We start from the raw sequence: 22,129 nt of genomic DNA, 5'->3' as shown, positions 1-22,129 counted from the left end.
TTCGATCAAGCACCAACTCTCTAGATGCTCAAAGGATGACCTTTGAAGAAAGGTGTCCATTGTAAAACTAGGCATTATGACATAGCCTAATTATGGAAATAAAATTCAGCAAAACAAAGATCTCCACCCTTGTAATTGGAAAGAAGGATAAGTCAAGCCAACAAAGTTGAACTACCTAGAGGCTAGTGCACTAGCAAACTCCATAATAGGACAAGGTAGCCACATTGTGACATTCCATATGACATGAAAGTGTTTTTGATCCCAATCCTAGTAAACTAAAAATATTTGAAGTTGTTGTATATAATAGAGAGAAAGATCAAGCTACACAAGCAAAGACAATATGCCTTAGCCGAATTATCAAAATGAAAGTAGAGAGGGGAACAAAGATCTCCACCCATGTAATTGGAAAGAACAGGATAAGTCAAGCTAACAAATTTGAACTACCTAGTGCACTAGCAAACTTTGTAAAAGGATGAAGTACCCACACTTTGGCATTCCATACAACAAAAATACTTTTTGATCCCAATTGTAGTAAACCCAAAATATTTGAAATTGTTGCATGTAATGGAGAGGAAGAGCAAAATACACTAGGCAACAATGTTTCTCTATAATGAAGTCATGGGCACAAGTTGTGGTTGTGGTCCATTAGGCTTTGGTATTGGCACTAGTTCTTTGGCTCTAATTCTAGCTCTTGGGTTTTGGTGGTGTGCATTGGCTCTCATACCATAATTGGTAACGGATTAACTCTCTAAGTATGGTCATGGCTCGTATCGATTGATTATTAGCATGTACAAGGGTCAACTTTGATTTATGTCAGTGCTTAAGGTAAAGGGGCCGAAAGAGTGTCACCTAATTTTTACCTTGCTGATCTTTTCACAGGAGGCTTGGGTATGTTTTGCATATAGGAGACTTCTCGCTAAATTGAAAGGGAGTGGTAGGAATATTTTTGCGATCGAACTTGGAGGACATCTTTGTGTTGTTGTAGGAGAAAGGTAGGGTTTGTCAGAAGTGGTGCAGCAATGGAAGCGTAAAGAATATGCTGAAATAAATGCTGAAACACAAGACAGAAGAAAGAAAGAAAGAATGAACACAGTAGACAGATGAGAACTCAGATGTATGCTCGGGAAATGGAATCCATATCGAACACGAGACAGCAGCATACAACGGTGAGTCACTGGCTGCGTGGGCTCCTCAGCACCGGCTCCTCTCTCCCAGAAGGATCTCCACTGATGGCTGAAGTACCGAAGACTGTGGAGGAGGAGCCCAATAAATAGCCACAAAAGTGGGGAGCATAAAATGCAGGTCGGCCAGCATTTAATGCTGGTCGGCCAGCAACAAATGCTAAATAACACATCATAAATGGCCACTAAAATGTGCCATAAAATACTGCATAAAATGCCCAGCCTCTAACACAGACTCACACCATGAGCTGACTAATATCTGCTAACACCCTCTCTCAGATCATGTGTGATCGGATACAATGAAATAGTACAATGATGGAGAATCATAAACTACACAACAAAGAAACACCAGAAGGACCATGGATGTCCAAGCGGTGAGTGGCTAGCCCACCACCAAGAAGCCTCGGAGAGTATCTGATGTCGATGTCGATCATACCAACAACACCTGAAAATAGAGAAGACTCATAGCAGCTCTCTGTGTAATGTCACCTATGTCACTCAGGACATACAAAGCCAATCTGCCAAACATGTCTCTGAACATGTGACCATGGAGTTCCCGCCTTTGGCCAAACCACCAAAGTGTCCCCTCATGTGAGCTCCAGACGAAAGCCTCTCGCTCTCTGTCAAGAAGAACAGCTCATCATGAACCCAGAAATCAACTACAGTCTCTAGGATTTCACTGCCAGATACCGTCGATGCATCAGGGACATCCCTCGCTGGAACCTGTGCACCTGTATCAAAATATAGATGAGGCACGGCAGCCCCACCAACACCTGCTCACACTCCCTCTCTGGCACAAGAGAGTCGTGAGGGATGACATCATGACCACCACTAGAAAGCAGCCGAGGAAGGGGCCACCAAGCCCTTCCCGTGATCCGAAGAAGAGGATCCCTTCCGCGCCTTGGACTTCTCCTTGGTCGGAGGATCGGAGTCGGAGTCTGATGAAGGAGAGGACTCATCGGTAGAGTCAGCATCCCGCTTCGTCTTCTGCTCCTTCTTCCTGGAAGCCGCGAACTTCTTGCAGTCCTTCCGCAAATGTCCCTTCTTGCCACAGTGGTAACACTGGGCCTTCGACTTCTTCTTCCCATCACCCCTCTCTGAAGCTACATAAGCCTCACCTCCATAATGTGCCGGAAGCCGCCCCTGTAATCTCAAGGATGCCTCATGCTCAAGAAGCATCGAGGTCATATGTGTAAAACTGACAGGAGACGATGATGTCTGCGCCCGCAAGGCATTGGCCACTTCATCAAACTCCGGGGGGAGCTTGTAGAAAGTGCACGGAGGAGCCATATGGAGAGGATAAGAAGAGAAGTAGAAGAAAAGAGGGTCGTTGGGAGAGTGAGCACAGCCAAAACGCAACCAAAAACACCAAAAATAGTGAGTTCACATGCAATATAACCCAAAGGCTGACCAAAATAAGCCAAAAGCTGCTGCACAAAGTGAAAAAATCAGTCAAAAAATTGCCAAAAACAGCAAAAACGGCCTGAATAATCAGAAAAACAGACAAAAATAATGCTGTAAACAGCAAAACACAGGCTGCAAACTGAAGAAACAGGGTCTAAAGACTGTTGCCAGCAGGTTGATGAAGGAAACACGGGCAGCAAAGAGTGGAACAGCAGTAAACGCAAATCTGTCTAGAAAAACGCAAAACGCAAATGCTGAAACACTGTCGCCAGCAGCAAATCAGCAGTCGCCAGCAGGAAGGACAGTTGGCTGATCAGCAAGAAGGGTGTAAATCCTGAAATCAGCAAGAAAACACAGCACAAATAGGTTGCAGCCTGAAATCTGATACCATGTCAGAAGTGGTGCAGCAATGGAAGCGTAAAGAATATGCTGAAATAAATGCTGAAACACAAGACAGAAGAAAGAAAGAAAGAATGAACACAGTAGACAGATGAGAACTCAGATGTATGCTCGGGAAATGGAATCCATATCGAACACGAGACAGCAGCATACAACGGTGAGTCACTGGCTGCGTGGGCTCCTCAGCACCGGCTCCTCTCTCCCAGAAGGATCTCCACTGATGGCTGAAGTACCGAAGACTCTGGAGGAGGAGCCCAATAAATAGCCACAAAAGTGGGGAGCATAAAATGCAGGTCGGCCAGCATTTAATGCTGGTCGGCCAGCAACAAATGCTAAATAATACATCATAAATGGCCACTAAAATGTGCCATAAAATACTGCATAAAATGCCCAGCCTCTAACACAGACTCACACCATGAGCTGACTAATATTTGCTAACAGGGTTATAGTCAGACACCAAAAGGACAATGTTGAAAGTGTAATAAATCAAGCTTAGTTGTTTTGTAGGTGTCATTCAATCATGGTGGTTCATTCCTCTCCGATTCTACACCTTTATTGGGGGTTGGAGTGTACTCCTTTCGGGGGACTTCTTGTGCCCTAGTATCATCCACAACACTAACCATCTAGAAACCCTCAATTAACATCCTTGTATGTTCTTTGTACTTAAAATTGCTTGCTTTTAATAGGAGGCTCAACCACTTCTAGCAACAAATGTCACTGATCACAATCTCCACATGCCAATGGTGTTGGGAAAGGTATCAAATTGTAGTCATGAGCATGTCATAAAGTATTTGATGGGTCCCAAAATAAAAATAGCTCAAGGATGTGTAATAATCACATAATAATATTGCTTATTACTAAATAGAGGCCTAAATACTTGTATTCTCTACAACATTCTCTCTCATTCCCTAGCCATTTCAAGTTCTCAACAAAATCTAGCCATGTGAGCCATTAGAGGTGGAGATTTTGGGTAATCTTTGTTTAAAACCCTAATTTATAGTAGAAACTAGGGTTTGATAGTTGCCTTGGGAAGCGTGCTCAGAATTGAGGGTCTAGGTTTTGAATTTCCAACAGCTAAAATTGAAGAATTTTAGGAAAATTCAAGAGCCAGCTAGCCAATGTCAAATTTAGGGCTAAATTTGTCTCTCAAGGAGTAGGGTGAAGGCCAATCTCCGAGCAAACCAAGGGGTAGATTTGTTTGAAGGTTTACTGGTCATTTATGACAACAAGAGGCACTTGGATTAGCGAAGGAGATGAGAAAATCTCAGTTGTATTTCATCCACTTTCATTTGAAGATAAAGAAATAGTACAAGAGGCACAAGTGTGGGGCCAATACAGTGTCCATTTTCTAAGATTAAAGTGATAAAATGTGCATTTTAGTTTATATGATTTATTTACTTATTGTAATAATCGCTTAATTTGGTTATTACCACCCTATCTGAGGAGGAAGGTTAGTTTCATCTCCCAAATTGAAAGCACAAGTCTCCAAAGTAGCCAACATGGCAAGAATCCAATCTCTATGTAAGCATTTGGGCAGCGCAACATAAGGTGTCTTATCTTCGAATTAAAGTGCAAAATAGAAGGATGGACTTGAGAAATCCTTGTCAAATTGTCTTATTCTCTCACCTCAATACAACCTTCTCTCTCCTAAACATCACAACCATTGCAAATCTTAGTTATAAATTTTAAGTTTTATTGCTCACTTGTGTGTTCCTCAATGCTCAAAGATGGCTGCCATGGCCATGGAGTGGTACCTTCTTGGGTTGTAGTCATCGACCGTTATCCAAGAAAGTAATACCAAAACCCTTTACACCAGCTTGAACATGAGTATAGGACAAGAACAACTTCTTGTCATACCCATCACTTGTAATATGTGTTTGCCATTTTCAGCCTTGTGGCTAGTAGTGTCCAATATTGCACTATTCGAGATAAAAGTGAACCTATTAGGTGAGGATCATCATGATCTTGTTAGTAAATGATGGTTTTGTGTATGTCATTGAATCTTGTGTCGAAGAGCAAGTTGATGCTTAAGACTAATGTAACGTTTTCTTGTGAAGATATGCTAGGGTTTGCACTGAGGAAACAAAGCATGCACGACCTAGACTGAAACACAAAGACTCAGAGAGAGACAAACAAAACTCAAACCCTAAAACAAAATGCAAAACACAAAAACTCAAAACTCAAACATAGAGACAAACACAGAGAAGAAACTTTGAAGTGAATGAATGTTGTAAATGAATGTAAGAGTGTACAGAATGCCCAAGGGCAGAGCAATGGAGTGCCGAAAAGTGACGTCCATCGGAGATGGATTCTGATTGTCGTAATAGAGTGTTGAATAATGAATGTGCAGCAGGCTGGTCACCAAAACACAATAGTTGGAGGCTGAAATTTGGTAAATGCAGTAGTGTACCACCCATGGACGGCTGAAAATTGATCACCTGAGGTAGAGAACTGTCAAGTGACAACAGGAGAGGGGTTTGCTAATGTAGGTGGCTTGTTGGACAGCAAAAATGTAGGTACTGCAGTAGTTGCTTGGTGGGAGAGATGGCAACAGCTTGTCGCTTAGCACCAAATGCTGAAAACATAGGCTAATCAAGTGCTATGATGATGCAATAGATGGAGACCTCCAAACAGTAGCGTGATGGCTGAAAACAGGCTGCCTAGGGCTGGATAGTGATGGGCTATGGTCGCTGATGGTTGGACTGCAAATGGTAGATGGCCATTGGTTTAAATTTGCACGGTAGAGGGAGAAGCTTGCACGAAAGGAAAGGCTGAATGGTGGGCAGCCCGTCTATTTATAGATGTTGAAGGGTCTCTCAAAAAGTTAGGGTTTTGGGGGATCATTGAAACTCTCTCAAACTGTGCACCAAATTTGTGTTTTTCACATAGAAACATGAAACGGGGAACGGGAACGGGGAACGGGGACGGGAACGGGGACGGGAACGCCAAACCTAGGGAACGGGGATGTGGGAACGGGAACGGCATTTAAAAAATCAAAATTTATGATCTCCCTTTCAGAAATGATATTGCCATCTACGTCTGTAACAAGCAAGACAGCAATATCTGGAGCAAGCTCCATAAGCTTGGCAATAGCTTCTGAAGTTTTCCCCTTGGCTAAAACTTCCAAGTATTTCCCCAGAAGTATGAAGGATATCAGCATGGCATTTGTCTCAAAAAAATCTGCTCCCACAAAGTTTGTAGAGGTTGCAGAACGCAAGACAATATATACAGAGTAAAAGTAAGCTGCATTTGTGCCTGGGGCCACTAACACATCCATATTGGCTGCAGCTTGGTGGAGGGCTTTATAAGAACCCACATAAAATTGTCTTCCAAAAACTACTTGTACAACAGTAGATAAGAGCCAGCATAACACTTGGCCAATTGTTAGCATGTTGACAATTTTGGTATCCAGACATTCTTTGATTCCAGAACGTACATCAACACCATTGAGAGAAGAAATACAGGGATGGTAAAGATGCAACTCCAAAGGAAAGAAACCTTGTAATGTGCAATCTCTCCACTCCTATCAGGCCCACCAATTCCCGGAGGATTGCAAACACTTGCTTTAAAATTATAAAGGGGAAATCCCGTGGATTCAATGACCTCTATAAAACACCGAGGTCCTGTCTGATCAGGATCATATGACACCATCACTGTCTCAACATGTAATTCCATTTCTACAGATTTTACCCCTGGCAGGGCTTCCAAGGAAGTCTTAATCAAGTTTATGCCTTCAATGGAATGGGCACCCTCGACCTTCAAACTCAACTTATCATTCTCTTCACCTACACTTATGAGAACAGCCTCGAAGCCTGTATCTTCAATAGCCTTCATGAGCTGCTTGTAACTAACCAAGTTAGGATTGTAATCAAGTTGAGCTTCCTCTGTTCCTAAGGCAACAACAGCTCTTTTCACACCAGGTAACAAACTTAGACTAGATTCAATAGAAGTTGAGCATGATGTGCAAGTCATGCCCTTGATGCGCAGTCTGCATGTTCTTATGCTTTCCTCATTGAGCCTGTGTAGAATGTCTTGAGCTTCAAAGCCAGCATCCTTGATGCTGTCACAAATTTTAACTTCCTGTTCAACTTCCTGTTCATGCATAAAGCATTCTGTTTAGGCCTTTTAATTAAAACAGCTTATTGATGAAGCAATATGTATGGTTCTGAGGAATGTCAACTAAATGAGCTTGAAAACAGGAAACCACCAACAAAAAACCAGTCCAATAAACTTGGAACTCTCATGGTGCATGCAATCTCACCAATTATCAACCTAAAGTTACAAGATACGGTGGGTCTTTTATTATAATAGAAGAACCGCAACAAGTTGAAGCAGTAAAAGGGCAAAATTTCAATAGTGAAAAGCCCTTCTGTCAAATTGAGGAAAAGGTTCTGACGATCCAAGGTCTGTATAAAGTGATCTCCTTATTTCTCTTGGCCTAGGACGTATCCAGAATGGGATTTAGAAGAGCATAACAGTAATGCAGTTAACACCATTTCACATTCCACATTTCTGGCACTGGAAGCAAAGTGGTGTTCAGGAGCTGCAAGCAGCAGATTTTTTAATTTCTCTGGTCATGTCAAGCTAATGCTACACTTCATGGGTCTAGATTAGACCTTTGTATATGAGCTGCTGGAATGGCCTGTGGGAAGGAAAAGGGAGGATTTACAGTAGTCCAGAAAATATCGGAGTACATGAGCCTGTGCTAAGGTGTTGAATGCATGGGTATTCAGGAAGTTGTCCACGAGAGCAAAAAAGTGACCAGCTTATTCAGGCTGCCCCAAAGTTGAGTTTCAAGTGTTTTATCCACTGGCAGGACTTGAACCCCTACACTGCACGACATGTGGGTGGAAATCCAACTTAAGCGCAGGTAAGTTTTGCCACGTGGCGTTCCCTGTCCCGTTTCAGACAGGGAACGCAGCAGGGAACGCGTTCCCTGCTGCGTTCCCTGTCTGAAACGGGACAGGGAACGTTCCATCATTTGGAAACGCGGTCCATGACGGAAACATTCCGGGGACGGCGATTCCGCGTGCCGGGGGGCCGTTCCGGCCGTTTCCTGTCACTATGGTTTTTCATTAATTAAGTGTGTTTTGGGGCTGTTTTAAAGATGTTAATTAGCTGTAAAGTGTGTTTTAGCTTAACACCCCCCCTCAAGCCCAAAATTGAGACTAAGAGGGAAGGTGGGTGATGTTTTCCCAAGGTGTTCCATCCCAAACTAGCCAAGGCATCAGGCAATGGGTGCACGTTGGCTGCCCAGTGGTCTAGCAGGACTACATAGGCGATGGTTATCTTACCAAGAGAGTCCAAGTAGTCACCTTTGAGAGAACAGGACGTCGGACAAAGAGTACTTTGCCTAGTGGTCTATCAAGCCCTACAAAGGTGGATGGAACCACATTGAATTATTTTTCTGTTGGTTGTGTTTTGTTTGTTTTTTTTATAAAAGGTGGAAAGTTAAGTTTAGAGATAGCGATCGATTAAGTAACAGTGGCCTAGAAGATAAGAGTAGGGATGGTATATCCATCATGTTACAAAACAGTACAAGCTTATCCAAGCACTTGAGGATGTTGATGAGGAGGGAAAGGGCGAATGGTGGTGTAATTCGCCAATGGAAATAGCTTAGGATCCATCTAGTGGTGCTTTGCACAATGGGATGCATAGTATGCTACATGTTGAAGAATGCTCCTGTAGCAGGTGTCACTTGGACAGTGTCCCTCATGGGGAAATTGTTCACTTACCTAAGCGCCATAGTACAAAGATGATGAAATCATGCAATGCGTAGGGAAAGTGCAACAGGGGGGAAGGTTGATGTAGAAGAGAAGTGCTGAAACATGTAGAATACCAAGAAGGGTAGGAACTCCATCTCAACTTGGATGTTGATGTCGAAGAAAATTTGCAAGCACAGAGGTGAGTAGTGAGATGCTTCAAAAAACAAAATAAAAAGTAAAAGAAAGCAAAGTTAAGTGCAATGCAATGAGTATGTAAATATGTAGCCGAAGTTTAAAAAAAGAAAGACTAAGTGTGTGGTCACTATCACGTATGGCAAGGTGGGAAAGGGGTCTTAGAAGGTGCAGTAGATACCCTAGGAATGGATGCATAAAGTGCAATAGGTGAGTCACTAGTAGACCAATCCTTTAAGAATAGTAAAGGAGATAGGCTGTTGAGAGTGTCCACGTGCCACATATCCAATAGGCATTGGGGTAGATAGAGTAGATAGTGTAGTAGCAGGAGGCGTAGCCCCTTGGGTTGGTTAGCTAGAGTGGAAGTAGTTGCATTAGTCTTTGCAGTGGTTTTCTAGGAGGAAGACCTTGGGCCTTGGTATGACACTTCTCATCCACATGGCTCGACCTTTTTCTTAGGAATTTGCTAAAACCTATTTTTCTTAGGAATTTGCTATCAAAGGGGTCGTGTTTCTCTGGTTCCGTTAGAAGTAGTGTCACCCTTGTTTTGGCTTGCCTTTGCATCTTGCGAGATCTTGCCACTAGTGGTTTTTCCTCCCGAAGGAGAGGCAGTCAACCTTCACGCCTTTGAATGGATGTGTGTGGAGGACTTCTTGTGGACTTGATTGGGCAGTCTCGCGTGATGTAAGAATTGGCACTCATAACTTGTAGAAGGTCAGCAATCTATGTAGTGAGATAATTTATTGTATAAAATGGAAGTATTAGTCGAGCAACTTATTCAAGAAGAATGTGACCTGATCATTGTTTGACTTTGGGGAGCCAACAATGGCAAACTTGGCAAGTAATCGTTGATATTCGGCCAACTTGACTTCGAGATCATCCCCTTACTTAATGGAAAACTCTTGAAGCTCAAAATCAAGATTGATACATTGACTACGATCTCGAGCTGCATAACAGTCAATGAGATGACTCCAACGCTCAAATGTGGGGAGAAAATGTTGTAATTGAGAGTGGAACTCAGGAAGCAACCCTTGCATTAACTCAAGATTGACTGTGGCATTGCAGGCTCTCCATTGACGGATGTGATTAGGGTGAGCTAATTAAGGGATAACATAGGCTTGATACCAACAACGAGGTTTCAAAGTTCTTGAGATTCAAGTACTCGTTGTACAAAGTTTGACCAAGTGGTGAAATTCAACCCGTTAAAATGCATCTTATCTGTGAAGGCATTCTTGGCCGTTGCAACACGAGTGGTAGTGCTGGGAGATGGAGGTGTGTAATGGGGATAGGGTGAATAGGGGGGATAAGGTGGGAAAGTGGAGAACACTTGGGAAGGAATCCTAGAGTGCCCACCATGCATACCAAAAGTGTGCGTAGCGGATACAAATGTGGGCAAGGGCGGATCGGATATAGGCATTGTAACCATTTGTGGAGTCCAAGGTGGAGGGACAGGGACACGAGGAGTAGAGGATGGAAATCCTTGCGCCGCAGGAGTGACCCAAGGGATGTGTGACAATAGACCATAAGCAGAGGATGGATATCCCTGTGTCTGAAAGGTCCCGAGGGGGGTTTGTGAGTGTTCAAGGGTGGTGAGGGGGATGCCCATCACAATTGTCCCAGATTGAAAGGATGTGGTAAATGTTAGCAGTCATGTTTGTCATGCCTTGTTATCTCCTTCTTGGAGCCTCAGTCTGAGTCAGATGAGGACTTTAGGAGCTTTGACCTGTCTATCACTTGTTTTGATGGAGGAGGTAGCTCATTCTAGAGCACTCAGTTTTTTGCATTTTTGGCATTTTTACTAGCATTAAATGTAGATCAGACTTATTTTTGGTCCCAAATTTCAGGTTGACCAATTTTTGGGTTTTTTGGCTATTTATAGCCATTTCCAACTTGGCAGTCAGTTAGATTATCATCTTCCCTCCTTCCTTGGCAGGTGCACACTCCAACTCCGTCATCTTCCTCCATCTTCGGTGTTGCTGTCATCATCAACGTGATCTAGTGCCCTCATTAATGCTGTGGGCTGCGTGCAGGGATTGATTACTCCTCTTGTATTCAACATTTGTTCCTTGTTCAGTGCATGTTTCTTTTCTTCTTCTCTTGCAGATTGTCTCTCTCTTTCTCTGTGTTCAAGTTCCTTCTTCCATTGCGCACTCTCACATGGTATCAAAGCACGGTATTTGAGAGTGACACAGAGTTCGTGAGGCCATCCACATCTACATTTGTTGAAAACGCAAGCTCCTAGTAGTAGGCGACTACCTTTTGCAGTAAAAAAACAACCTTTCAGGAGCAAGTCATTGCATTCACATCAGCGTTTTGGTGCTTCTATACCCTTCATGAGCAGTCAACAGTATTTTCTCCCTCAACACACTACATTGAGAGTTTCCTTTCTTTCTTTTTTTGTTTGTGCTACATATTTTACCTAGACAATTGTACCATCATACATGATTGTAACTCATGGTCTCATAGGTCATTTTGGCCTTTTGTAGTCGTTAATTTCTCATTTCTCATTTCTCATTTCTCTCCCTCGTCAATCTCCACAATGTTGAAATGAGGATCCACTAGCCTCTAATAGCCTTTCCCTCACGTGCCTAGGCAAGTTTTGCTGAGTGGCAAATTTTTAAATGTATTTTTCAGCAATTTTCAGTCCAATTAAATTAACTCTCATAATTTTAATTTGAAAAATTAATTTAATGATTAACACTTGGTTAAAAAATTAATTATACTAGCCAACAATTAAATTGGCTAGGCCAATTTATCATCCAAGCATTCTTGATTATTTATTAGCACTTGAATTGACATTAATTCTTTAATGTCTAGTTCTAATTGTCACCGGTAACATTAATGACTAATAAAATGATTTAGGCCAAAATCTGTCATGAGTTACCATCTAGTACCTATCAAGTACAACTTGTTACAACTTTTGCCTTTGACACCCACTAACATCTCAAGATCCTTGGTGCGCCATTATGAAATAACTAGCTGGCATATCACATTTGCACCTCACATTTGCATATTTGATTAACAAATGGTAAGTAGAGCATCAAAGTTTCATGTCCTCACAACAAGCACACTAGAGCATTTATTAGCCATTGAATTGGCATTAATTAATTAATTAATGCATGTTCCTTATGTCACCATTGACATTAGTGACTAATCAAGTGATCTAGGCCAAAATCTATCACCAAGTTTCACCTAGTACTTATCAAGTACAACTTGTTATAGCTTTTGTCTTTGGCACCTATTGAATTTTCAGGGTCCTTGGCTTGTCAATGCGAAATAACTAATTTACACAACCTTGCACATCACATGTGCACTTCACATTTGCATATTTGATTAATAGTTAATCAAATGCTAAGCAAAGTATGAAAATTTCACCTCCGCATAACACAAAAATACTCCTAAAGTATGTTGCCTGAATGTTGCAATAGATGGCTATCCATCAAACGCGGCAAGGTTTAGGGTTTGCATGGTTGTATTGAGATAAATGCATGCATGCCTTAGTATGGTGAATGTTGGGGATGTAAACTGAGTCAAAGGACAGTAGATTTGGGGAGATTCCAGAGGCCTACAAGAGGGCTAATTTGCTTGTAGCACAAGAACATTCAATTTGGGCTGCCTTGGTTGTGGATCAAGGGGAAAATTGGATTAAAAGGTTGCTGATTATAGAGAATAGCAAGATATTTTAAACTTTATAAGAGATTGACTTGACCAATAGAGGAAGGGAACTCCAGGTCTCTTAATTTTGTGGCAAGGCCTTTCATCTTCTCAAGGGTTCTGTCAATTCTTATGGTTGTATACAAGACCTTGGAATAATGTGAAAAGAAATACCAGGAGGGGTGTGCACCGTGTTTTTGGAGGCAATGGGGTGTTGGCTCATCTCAATTTCTTGAGGGCATTCTAGCTCTCAATGATATGTGTTAAACTTTCAAGTTATCATTCATATTATGCTTTAAGTGCTTATTGTAATCAGAGTAAATTAGGGTTCCACCATCCTTTTGTAAAAAGGAAGGCTGGTTTTATTCACTGCTGAATGTGCAGTTGTTTGATACCAAAACAAGTGGCAAAGGGTGCATTGGTGATTTCAACAATTATCCGGACTGAAAATGCAAAGTGCTTAGAATGTTATGTACCGAAAGGCAAATTTGTAGACTTGGTGGGATGGCTGGAAACCGCACGAATTAATAAAGACTAGTCAATACTAGAGTCTAGATCCTTTTGCTAATTGAAACCTCAATATTTAGATGGATTACTTGTTGGGTTCCGCTTATAAATTTTTCATACTTTTACATTTAACACATGTCATATGTGTAGAATTATGAATGTAAGATTTACTCCCAAGCTTGAATTGTATATGCTTTAAGATTTTTCTCTAATCTTAAGAAAAATTAGAGAAAATGTGTTGAATGCACACATGGTAACATAGTACTTTAGATTATGAAGCAATGAAACCAAACTTCTCAATGCATATTTTTTTCCCCAAAAAACCTAAGTGCTTTAAGATCCAAATATTGCCAAGTGCGATTGGCCCATGTCATACACACACGATATTGAAAGTTGGATAAATATGATTCAACCAATCACTAATATGTCTATGATTCCTATGGTCATACTTTCTAGTCTCAGTAATTCTAATAGAGACTTCAATAATCAGTAGTTTCCTTTTTTTGGAATATTGCAGTCAAAGACAGTCTACAGTCTTAATAGAGGAGAATGTACACCTTTCACGATGTAGTATTCTTTCTATGCCAAAAGTAGAAGACAATGTTGGTTTGAGCAACATCTTGTTAGAAAGATTCTGAAGTTATAGTACAAAATTTTCGGTTCTAGACAATGAAAATTGTAGTACATCTATGACATGGCAGAATTCTTTCCATGTCAAAAGTAAAAGAAGATAATTTTGGGCTGCAAATTGAGCTACAACCTTGCTAGAAAGAAACCATAGGTAGAAAATTGCCCACTCTAGTCATTGAAAATGACTCTAGATGGCTGTTTCAGTGGTACTTACTGGCATATCTTACTTTATATTCTTTAAAAAAGATCTAGTTTATCTTATATCTCATCAAAGAGTTAGTGGCTATGTAAAGACTTGAGCCTTCATGTTAGTCATCATGTGCTTGCGTTGTGTGAGTGTTTTTAAATTAGTGTAATGTAAGTTTGAGGTGTGCCCTAATTTGTTTGTCTCTCGGTCTTCTCTTTCTTGCATGTACATCAATGCACCCACCCAAAGTTTTTGGTTACCTAATTGAGATCTACCAGTGCACCTATGCATCCCAATGGTATTCGGTGCATTAGTTAGTTGGACACCTGTATTTACATGGTGTGTTCGTGAAAGTCTTTGCTCTTGCCCACTTGAACACTCAATTGGTCTTGACTTCTACTAGGGTTGTTGAGGAAGGAGAGTCCCAGTGTGATCAAGCTCCACTATTCATTGTGCTTTCAAGCTATCCTATGTATGTATAGGTGAAATGCTAGCTAGTTCTTGCGTGCTATCCTATTTATGTATAGGCGAAATGCTAACGTAGTTCTTGCACCCCCTCGGAGACCCAAGTCTTTGTGTGTTTGAGTGAGTGTCTTTATCTTTGAAAGGGGGGGTGCTTATGGTAAGCTTGCCATCTTTTTCCATTTGTATCATATCGGATGGCCAGTTAGTGTTTGTGGTGATGCATGTGATTATAGGGGTTGTGTAACTAGCCTTTCTTCTCGGAGGGGGTGGGAAAATCAGATCAAGCACTTAATTACAACAATTAATAAATGGATATAAACTGAAATGCATACTTTACCATAACATTCTTGGACATTGGACATGCTGTTTGCCTCAAAATTGGTGCGCCTTGTGGTATTTCTTTAATTTGTATTGCTATTGGATGGAGTACAATTTAGATGTCTTAATCTCCTTCGCTGATCCAAAAGCCCCTTGTTGTCATGATCTATTAGCAAGCCACTTGGGAAAATTGCCCCTTGATCTTCACCTAGGACTTGTTCAAAGGGGACCACAAAGTTTATGTATTGGCAGGGGTCCCAAGGTGGTTGCTAAACCCTAATTTTTGTAGAGAATTAGGGTTTATAGCAAAAATCTCATTGCTGTCCACTAAATCTAATTGAGAACACTTTCAATTGGCTGAGAAATGTTGAGATACTCAAAGAATAGGTTGGAGAAGGTGAGAGGTTGTTGAGAAGAGAGAGAAATCGGAGTTTCCTCACAAGCAATTTTTCAAAACTGCTTGCTACATTGCTTGATGAGTGTTAAATGTTGTTGCCTGCCTTGGAGCCTCAAATTTGTTGTCACCTGTTGTCCTTGGAACATTAAATGCTGTTACTGATTTTTGAGGTCTCTTGCTAGTTGCCGCTTGTAGTCAATGGCCTCTTGCAGCTCTAGAAACTGTTCAACAGCCGCCTCCTTTCTCTCACAGCTAGCCAACGAATTGAATGAGCCTCCCTCAGTCCCAAACAACCTTCTTCCCCATTGCATGGGAATTTTTGCCTAGTGGCTGTCACAACTCTATAGAAACAGAATTTGTATCATTTTTCATCAATTTGTCTATATAATGATTTATTAAATTTGTTTCCTTTGCACTAATTAGATATAAAGAAAAGTGCATTGGAGCTGGCCACTGATGAGTGGTCACAGGTTATGGTGGACCCACACGGTGGGTTAGAGAAAATATAGTTCACACTTTCACCTATATGGCCCGATTGGGCGCCTGTGACCAGAACTCACGCATATCAGGGTTAGACTCGCACACAGAAAGGATTGATGCCTTGAAGTGTGGGCTAGATCCGCCAGAACAGACAGTTACAATCAACAAGATGGCATGATCATGAAAAGCTTGTACAATGTGCATGTGTGGGCTGAAAGCTTGAAATGCGCATTTCTTTGCATAGGAAAGTCACATGAAGATTCTGATACCGTTTTTGCAATGTACACGGAAAAATCTTTCATATGACACCCATATTGGGGGGTCCCTAAATTTTAGGAGGTCCCTAAATTTTAGGAGCCTCGAATTAGCCTAAAAATGCTAGTCCTAAAAAATAGGGATGTCATTCTAAAAATAGTAAATTCTGTACTTTGACTATGCTTACTAAATTTGGTTGTTTCTATTCTTGACAGTATTCAGCCCAAAAAAGAAGACCATAGAGAAGAGACAAGTGTCAAGACACGTGTCACACAAGTTTCTAAGAGTCCCACCACTTGTCACATCTCATGACATGTGGCTGGACACTTGTCTTGTGCTACTCCACTTTCCCTTTTTGTACTAGCTCTTTCCTCTCCTATAAATAAGAGCTCGTTTTTCTTCATTCAGCATCATTTTTCTTTGCTGTAAACTCATGTACAGCACCCACAGATAGCCAGAAACTGGCCCCATCCATCCCCAACATCATCCTCCACTTCTCCATTATCAAATTTCTCCATATTCCCTCTTCTATTACTGCTGTTTTACAGGATAGCAAGCCTATAAATTCATTACAGCACCTCCTTCTCGAGCTCTTTCTTCCATTTTAGCAACAAGAAGCAAGCCCTATCCATGTACTGTTGATCAACGATGGAGAAAGGCTGATTTCCCCTCTTTCTTCTCTCATACTGTAAAGAAATCAGTTCTTATCATTGTATAATAGATAATGCATGTGTGTTTGTACATCTTTGCATGATCTTGTGAGAGTGAGAATTACTTCTCCTCACTCTCAGGTTGATTGTAACTGAGCTCTTTCCTAAGGGACTTGGGTTGAGCAGAAATACATTCCTTCGCGGGGGGGGGAAGGGATTGCCCATCTTCAACCCTCAATCTTGTCTCCATTACTTTTACATTTTCATGGCTGTAATTTTGTGAGTAATTTTCATTTTCAGCTTTAAGTGTTCATTCTCTTTTATATTAAATCTCGAAAACAAGCGAATATCATAATTGTTGAGCATACTACGTTGTTCGGGGCGTTTACAGTGGTATCAGAGCTTTGGCTCGGTCCTCACCCCAACACTGGTAGTGCTTACAATTATAAGTTTGTTTGTTTTCAGCCCTTGCATTGAGTGCTTGAGCATATTTTTCTTAGAGTCTCAATAGAACAATCGAGTGCTATCCTTCAAGCCATTCAAAGTCTTAGAGAGGAGAATCAACAAATTCGTGAGCAACTTCTCAAACTAGAAAAAGTTGAGAATCCCAAAGAATTCAAGGAAAGAAGCCCATCTGCTTCAAGGAGACAAAGCCATACCAATGAAAGGAGCCGATCAAGAAGTCCAATTACTTCTAAGAGGCAGTCCCATTCTACTTCAAGGCAGAGAAAGAGATCGCGTCGAAGCTCATCCTCTTCTTCAAAGTCATCTAGCGCCTACTCTGATGGACCCTCTTCTAGTGACGAAGAGTCACACCCTTCTCGTGGAAGACCTCATCATCATCAAAGGTGTCGACATTCTTCACCCTTGTCTCCATCTTCATCAAGCACTTCATCATCTTCAACCTCAAGATCTGGGCATGGACGAAGGCATAAGAAGAAGAAGACTAAGTCACTATCTCAACTTGAAAAGAAGATCAAGTTCAGTATGTATGATGGTTCCCGAAATCCTGATCTTCTTCTGAAGTTTATTCGTCAATTTCAAATTTTGTATGGTCGTAACAAGTATAAAGAAAAATAAAAGATTAAGTTTGCAGCTTTACATTTGACCGACTTAGCTCATACTTGGTGGACGGGGTTGGAATATGATCATGCTGCCCCAAAATCATGGCGGACCTTTGTTCGCATGATACAAAGCCAATTTCTTCGTGTTCATTTCAAAAGAGATGTAAAAATGGAATGGGATTGGCTTTGGCAAAGGAAAAATGAGTCACTTGGTGACTATACCAAGAGATTTTGGGAGCTACTTTTGAAGGTCCAACATTTCAAGAAGATCAGCAGTTCGGAAAAGCTTAGGAATTTTCAAGGAGGTTTGCATTTTAAACTTCGTACTGCTCTTAATCATTATCATTGTTCTAGTCTCAGGGAACTCATTGACTATGCTGAGATATGGGAACTGGAGCACAATGGCATAAAATCATTTCAAAAGAATGATAAGAAGAGAGTAGCTGATGATGAGGAGTATTCAGCCCCAAATGAAAGACAAAAACAACGGCAAAAGCAGCCATCAAATCAAAAGAAGATGAAGCCCTATGCACCTCCTAATGCTCCTCAATTTCGCTCCAATCTATACCCAGAAGCAAAGCAACTTTCCGAAGAAGAAAAGCAGCGCTTCATGAAAGAAGGAAAGTGCTTTAAATGTGGACAAGCAGGCCACATAGCGAAGCAATGTCCAAACAAAGGACAAAGCAAGGTTTCTGACAACAAGCGTAAGTCGCCAGTGAAAATTAATGCTATCAGTGATGTAGTTGCAAACTCAACTCACACTCCAGAGATGCGCAAATTATTAAAAGCTTGGGGACAATTGCAAGGTAAGCAAGCACTATTCTTGATAGATCTTGGGGCGAATGAAAATGTCATTTCCTTGCAATTAGCTAAAGAGCTTGGATTAAAGAATGAAGAGATGGACACTCCAGCAGAAGTTCGCCAAGCTTTAAATGCCGATGAAGGTGACACAGTGAAGACTGTGACACCCTACATTGGCAAGCTCAAGTTTCAAATTCAAGGCTACAGTGACGAAGATACCTTCTGTATCGGAGACCTTGATGGTTGCGATGTGATTCTTGGCATGCCCTGGAATCATAGAGTAGATTCAACTATCTTCTCTCAGAAAAAAAAGGTAGAACTCACCAACAAAGGCAAGAAGTACGAGATCCAAGCTGGAGTTTTTGGAGATACCATATCTATTGTAAGCCATATGCAAGTCTCTAGAGCAATTAAGGATTGTGTTCAATATTGTTTGCTTTATGTCACTGATGTAAAAGATAATATGAATGCTGAAAACCAAGAGTGACTTCAGCTCTAAGAAAAGTATAAAGATTGTTTTTCGGAAGATCTTCCTTATCAGCTTTCCCCAGAAAGGTCAGAAGACCATCATATTGATATTATTCCGGGCAGTTCTTCTCCTAATATAGCACCATACTGTGTCAGCCGTCCTCAACAAGAAGAAATTAGAAAGCAAGTCGAAGACCTACTCAACCGTGGGCTAATTAGGCCAAGTAGCTCACCATTTTGTTCACCGGTTCTTCTTGTTCGAAAGAAAGATGGCACATTCAGGATGTGCATTGATTATCGAGCCCTCAACAAAATCACTGTGAAGAATCGGTTTCCTATTCCAAGAATTGATGACATTTTGGATCGTCTAGGAGGCTCAAAGGTTTTCAGCCGCATTGATCTAAAGAGTGGTTATCATCAAATTAGGGTAATACCACAAGATGTACACAAAACTGCTTTCTGCACTTTATACGGTCTTTATGAATTCTTGGTGGTTCCTTTCGGATTAACCAATGCACCAGCCACCTTTAATCGAATGATGGAGCGCATCTTTAGAGAGCATCGACAATATGTCGGTACTTTCTTTGATGATATTTTTGTCTTTAGCAAGAATGAAGAGGAGCATTGTCAGCACTTGGAGATTGTTCTACAATTACTTCAACAAAATCAACTCTTGGTAAATGGTAAAAAGAGTGAAATTTTCATGCATAAAATAAATTACCTCGGGGATGTCATCTCTTCTGAAGGGATTCAGATGGATCCTGAAAAGATCAAGATAATCCAAGAATGGCCTCATCTTCATGATGTACATGAGGTGCGATCGTTTCTTGGCTTATGCTCTTATTACCGCCACTTCATCAAGCATTTTGCACATATGGCTTCTCCACTTCATGACCTTACAAAGAAGAAGACCTCTTTCCAATGGAAGGAAAAAGAGAAGGCAGCCTTCACAAAGCTGAAAACAGCTCTTACTTCTGGACATGTTCTTATCATTCCAGATTTGGTAAAACCATTTGTGGTGGAAGTAGATGCTTGCGGTGATTGTATTGGTGCAGTGCTAAATTAAGAAGGACATGCCGTAGCCTTTGAAAGCCGCCGTCTAAATGATGTGGAGAAAATGTATGACATTTATGAAAAGGAGCTCTTAGCAGTGGTTCATGCTTTAAAGATATGGAAACATTATCTTTTATGCAATGGATTCCTTATTAAAACTGATCATTAGAGCTTGAAGTATTTCAAGACTCAAAAGCATTTACAGGAGAAACATGCAAGATGGGAAAATTTCTTGTCTATGTTTCATTTTCAAATTATGTACACTCCAGGGAAACAAAATGTAGTTGCTGATGCACTTTCTAGAGTGCCTCGCATTGCAACTATTACAGTGGCTCATCATGAAGATTTTCAAACGATGAAGAATACTTATGATGAAGATACTAATTTTGCAGCAATGTGGTCAAATTTACAGCAAGGAGGTTCTCATCCAGATTATTTCATCAAAGACGGTTACCTTCTCATGAACAATCGCCTTTGTGTCACTCTTCCTGTTCGACAAAAGGTGCTTAAAGAAAGTCATGAACCCCCTCATGCAGGGCATAGAGGGAGGGCAACCACTCTAAGTGCAATTGAGCGCTACTTTTATTGGCCAACATTATGAAGAGATACACATAACTTCATTGAGGCTTGTCTAGTATGCCAAAAATCCAAGTATGATAGGCAGAAGACTCCAGGATTGGAATCTATCACAATGGATTTCATCTCAGGTATTTCGAGAACACCTCAAGGTCATGATATGATTTGGGTCATAATTGATCGATTCAGCAAGCAATCACATTTTATTCCATGTCATAAAACATTGAAATCCGCACAAGCTGCAAGACTTTTCATTCAACATATCTTCAGATTACATGGTATGCCTTCTGAGATCATTTCAGATAGAGACTCCAAATTCACAAGTAACTTTTGGCGTGCTTTATTTGAGAATTTGGGAACCACTTTAAAGTTCTCCTCAGCTTTTCATCCTCAAACTGACGGCCAAACAGAGGTGATGAATCTCACTCTTTTGGATATGTTGAAAGCTTATGTTAGTGAACATAAGTCACAATGGGAGAAATATCTTCCATTATTGGAGTTTGCTTACAACAATACAATGCACTCATCCACAGGGAAAGCTCCAAATGAAATAGTACAGGGTAAAGTGATTTCTCCTCCAATTATTCGCACTAAAGATAAGATTTTTGCTGCTGATGAGTTTGCTTCAGATTTAAAAACAGCAATGGATCAAGTTCGAGCCACTATCAAAGTTGCCCAAGAGCGATAAAAGAAGCAAGCAGATAAACGAAGAAGATCTTTGGCTTTTGAAAAAGGTCAATATGTCTTGCTAAAGTTTGATAAAAGCAGGCTCAAACAAGGTTCCGGTCAAAATTCATCTTTTCCAAAGCTCTCCAGTAGATACTTTGGACCCTTCAAAGTGATTGAGAAAATAAATGAAGTTTCTTATCGACTTGAGCTTCCTGCTCATTGGAAAATACACAATGATTTTCATGTAAGTTTGCTAAAACCTTACATAGGACCAGAACCAAAGGAACCCATTATTGAAGATCCCCCAAAAGTTGAAGAAACAGAGCAACTCTTGGAACCTGAACATATTTTGTTTCACAAGGATCGAACCACGAGAAGTGGCCTTGTGACACGAACATTCTTACTAAAATTCAAGAATCTACCCACAACAAATGCACAGTGGGTAGATGAAAAATTCTTCAGCCATATCAAGAAGCTTTTCAGCTGAGGACAGTTGAATAAAAGCCAGAGGGCTGTCACAACTCTATAGAAACAGAAATTGTATCCCTTTTCATCAATTTGTCTATATAATGATTTATTAAATTTGTTTCCTTTGCACTAATTAGATATAAAGAAAAGTGCATTGGAGCTGGCCACTGATAAGTGGTCACAGGTTATGGTGGACCCACACGGTGGGTTCGAGAAAAGATAGTTCACACTTCCACCTATATGGCCCGATTGGGCGCCTGTGACCAGAACTCACGCATATCAGGGTTAGACTCGCACACAGAAAGGATTGATGCCTTGAAGTGTGGGCTAGATCTGCCAGAACAGACAGTTACAATCAACAAGATGGCATGATCATGAAAAACTTGTACAATGTGCATGTGTGGGCTGAAAGCTTGAAATGCACATTTCTTTGCATAGGAAAGTCACATGAAGATTCTGATACCGTTTTTGCAATGTATACGGAAAAAGCTTTCATATATTGGGGGGTCCCTAAATTTTAGGAGGTCCCTAAATTTTAGGAGCCTCGAATTAGCCTAAAAATGCTAGTCCTAAAAAATAGGGATGTCATTCTAAAAATAGTAAATT

General features: G+C 40.9%; 1 protein-coding gene and 1 pseudogene across 1 annotated transcript in view; one reads left to right on the top strand and one right to left on the bottom strand.

Moving 5' to 3' along the window:
* The window catches only part of LOC148022808 (Clathrin adaptor complexes medium subunit family protein), a 56,028-nt gene that overhangs the window by 3,981 nt on the left and 29,918 nt on the right, over positions 1-22,129 (top strand). The gene's annotated exons all lie outside the window — the stretch shown is intronic.
* Positions 2,865-7,993, bottom strand: LOC148022809 (copper-transporting ATPase HMA5 pseudogene; annotated as a pseudogene).

This window comes from Lygodium microphyllum, chromosome 16 (genome assembly GCF_053477565.2).
Source record: "Lygodium microphyllum isolate KBCC chromosome 16, Lygodium_microphyllum_v1.1.10, whole genome shotgun sequence".
NCBI classification, from domain to species: domain Eukaryota; kingdom Viridiplantae; phylum Streptophyta; class Polypodiopsida; order Schizaeales; family Lygodiaceae; genus Lygodium; species Lygodium microphyllum.
Note: the sequence above shows the minus strand (reverse complement) of the source record. Positions and strands in the feature narration are given on the sequence as shown.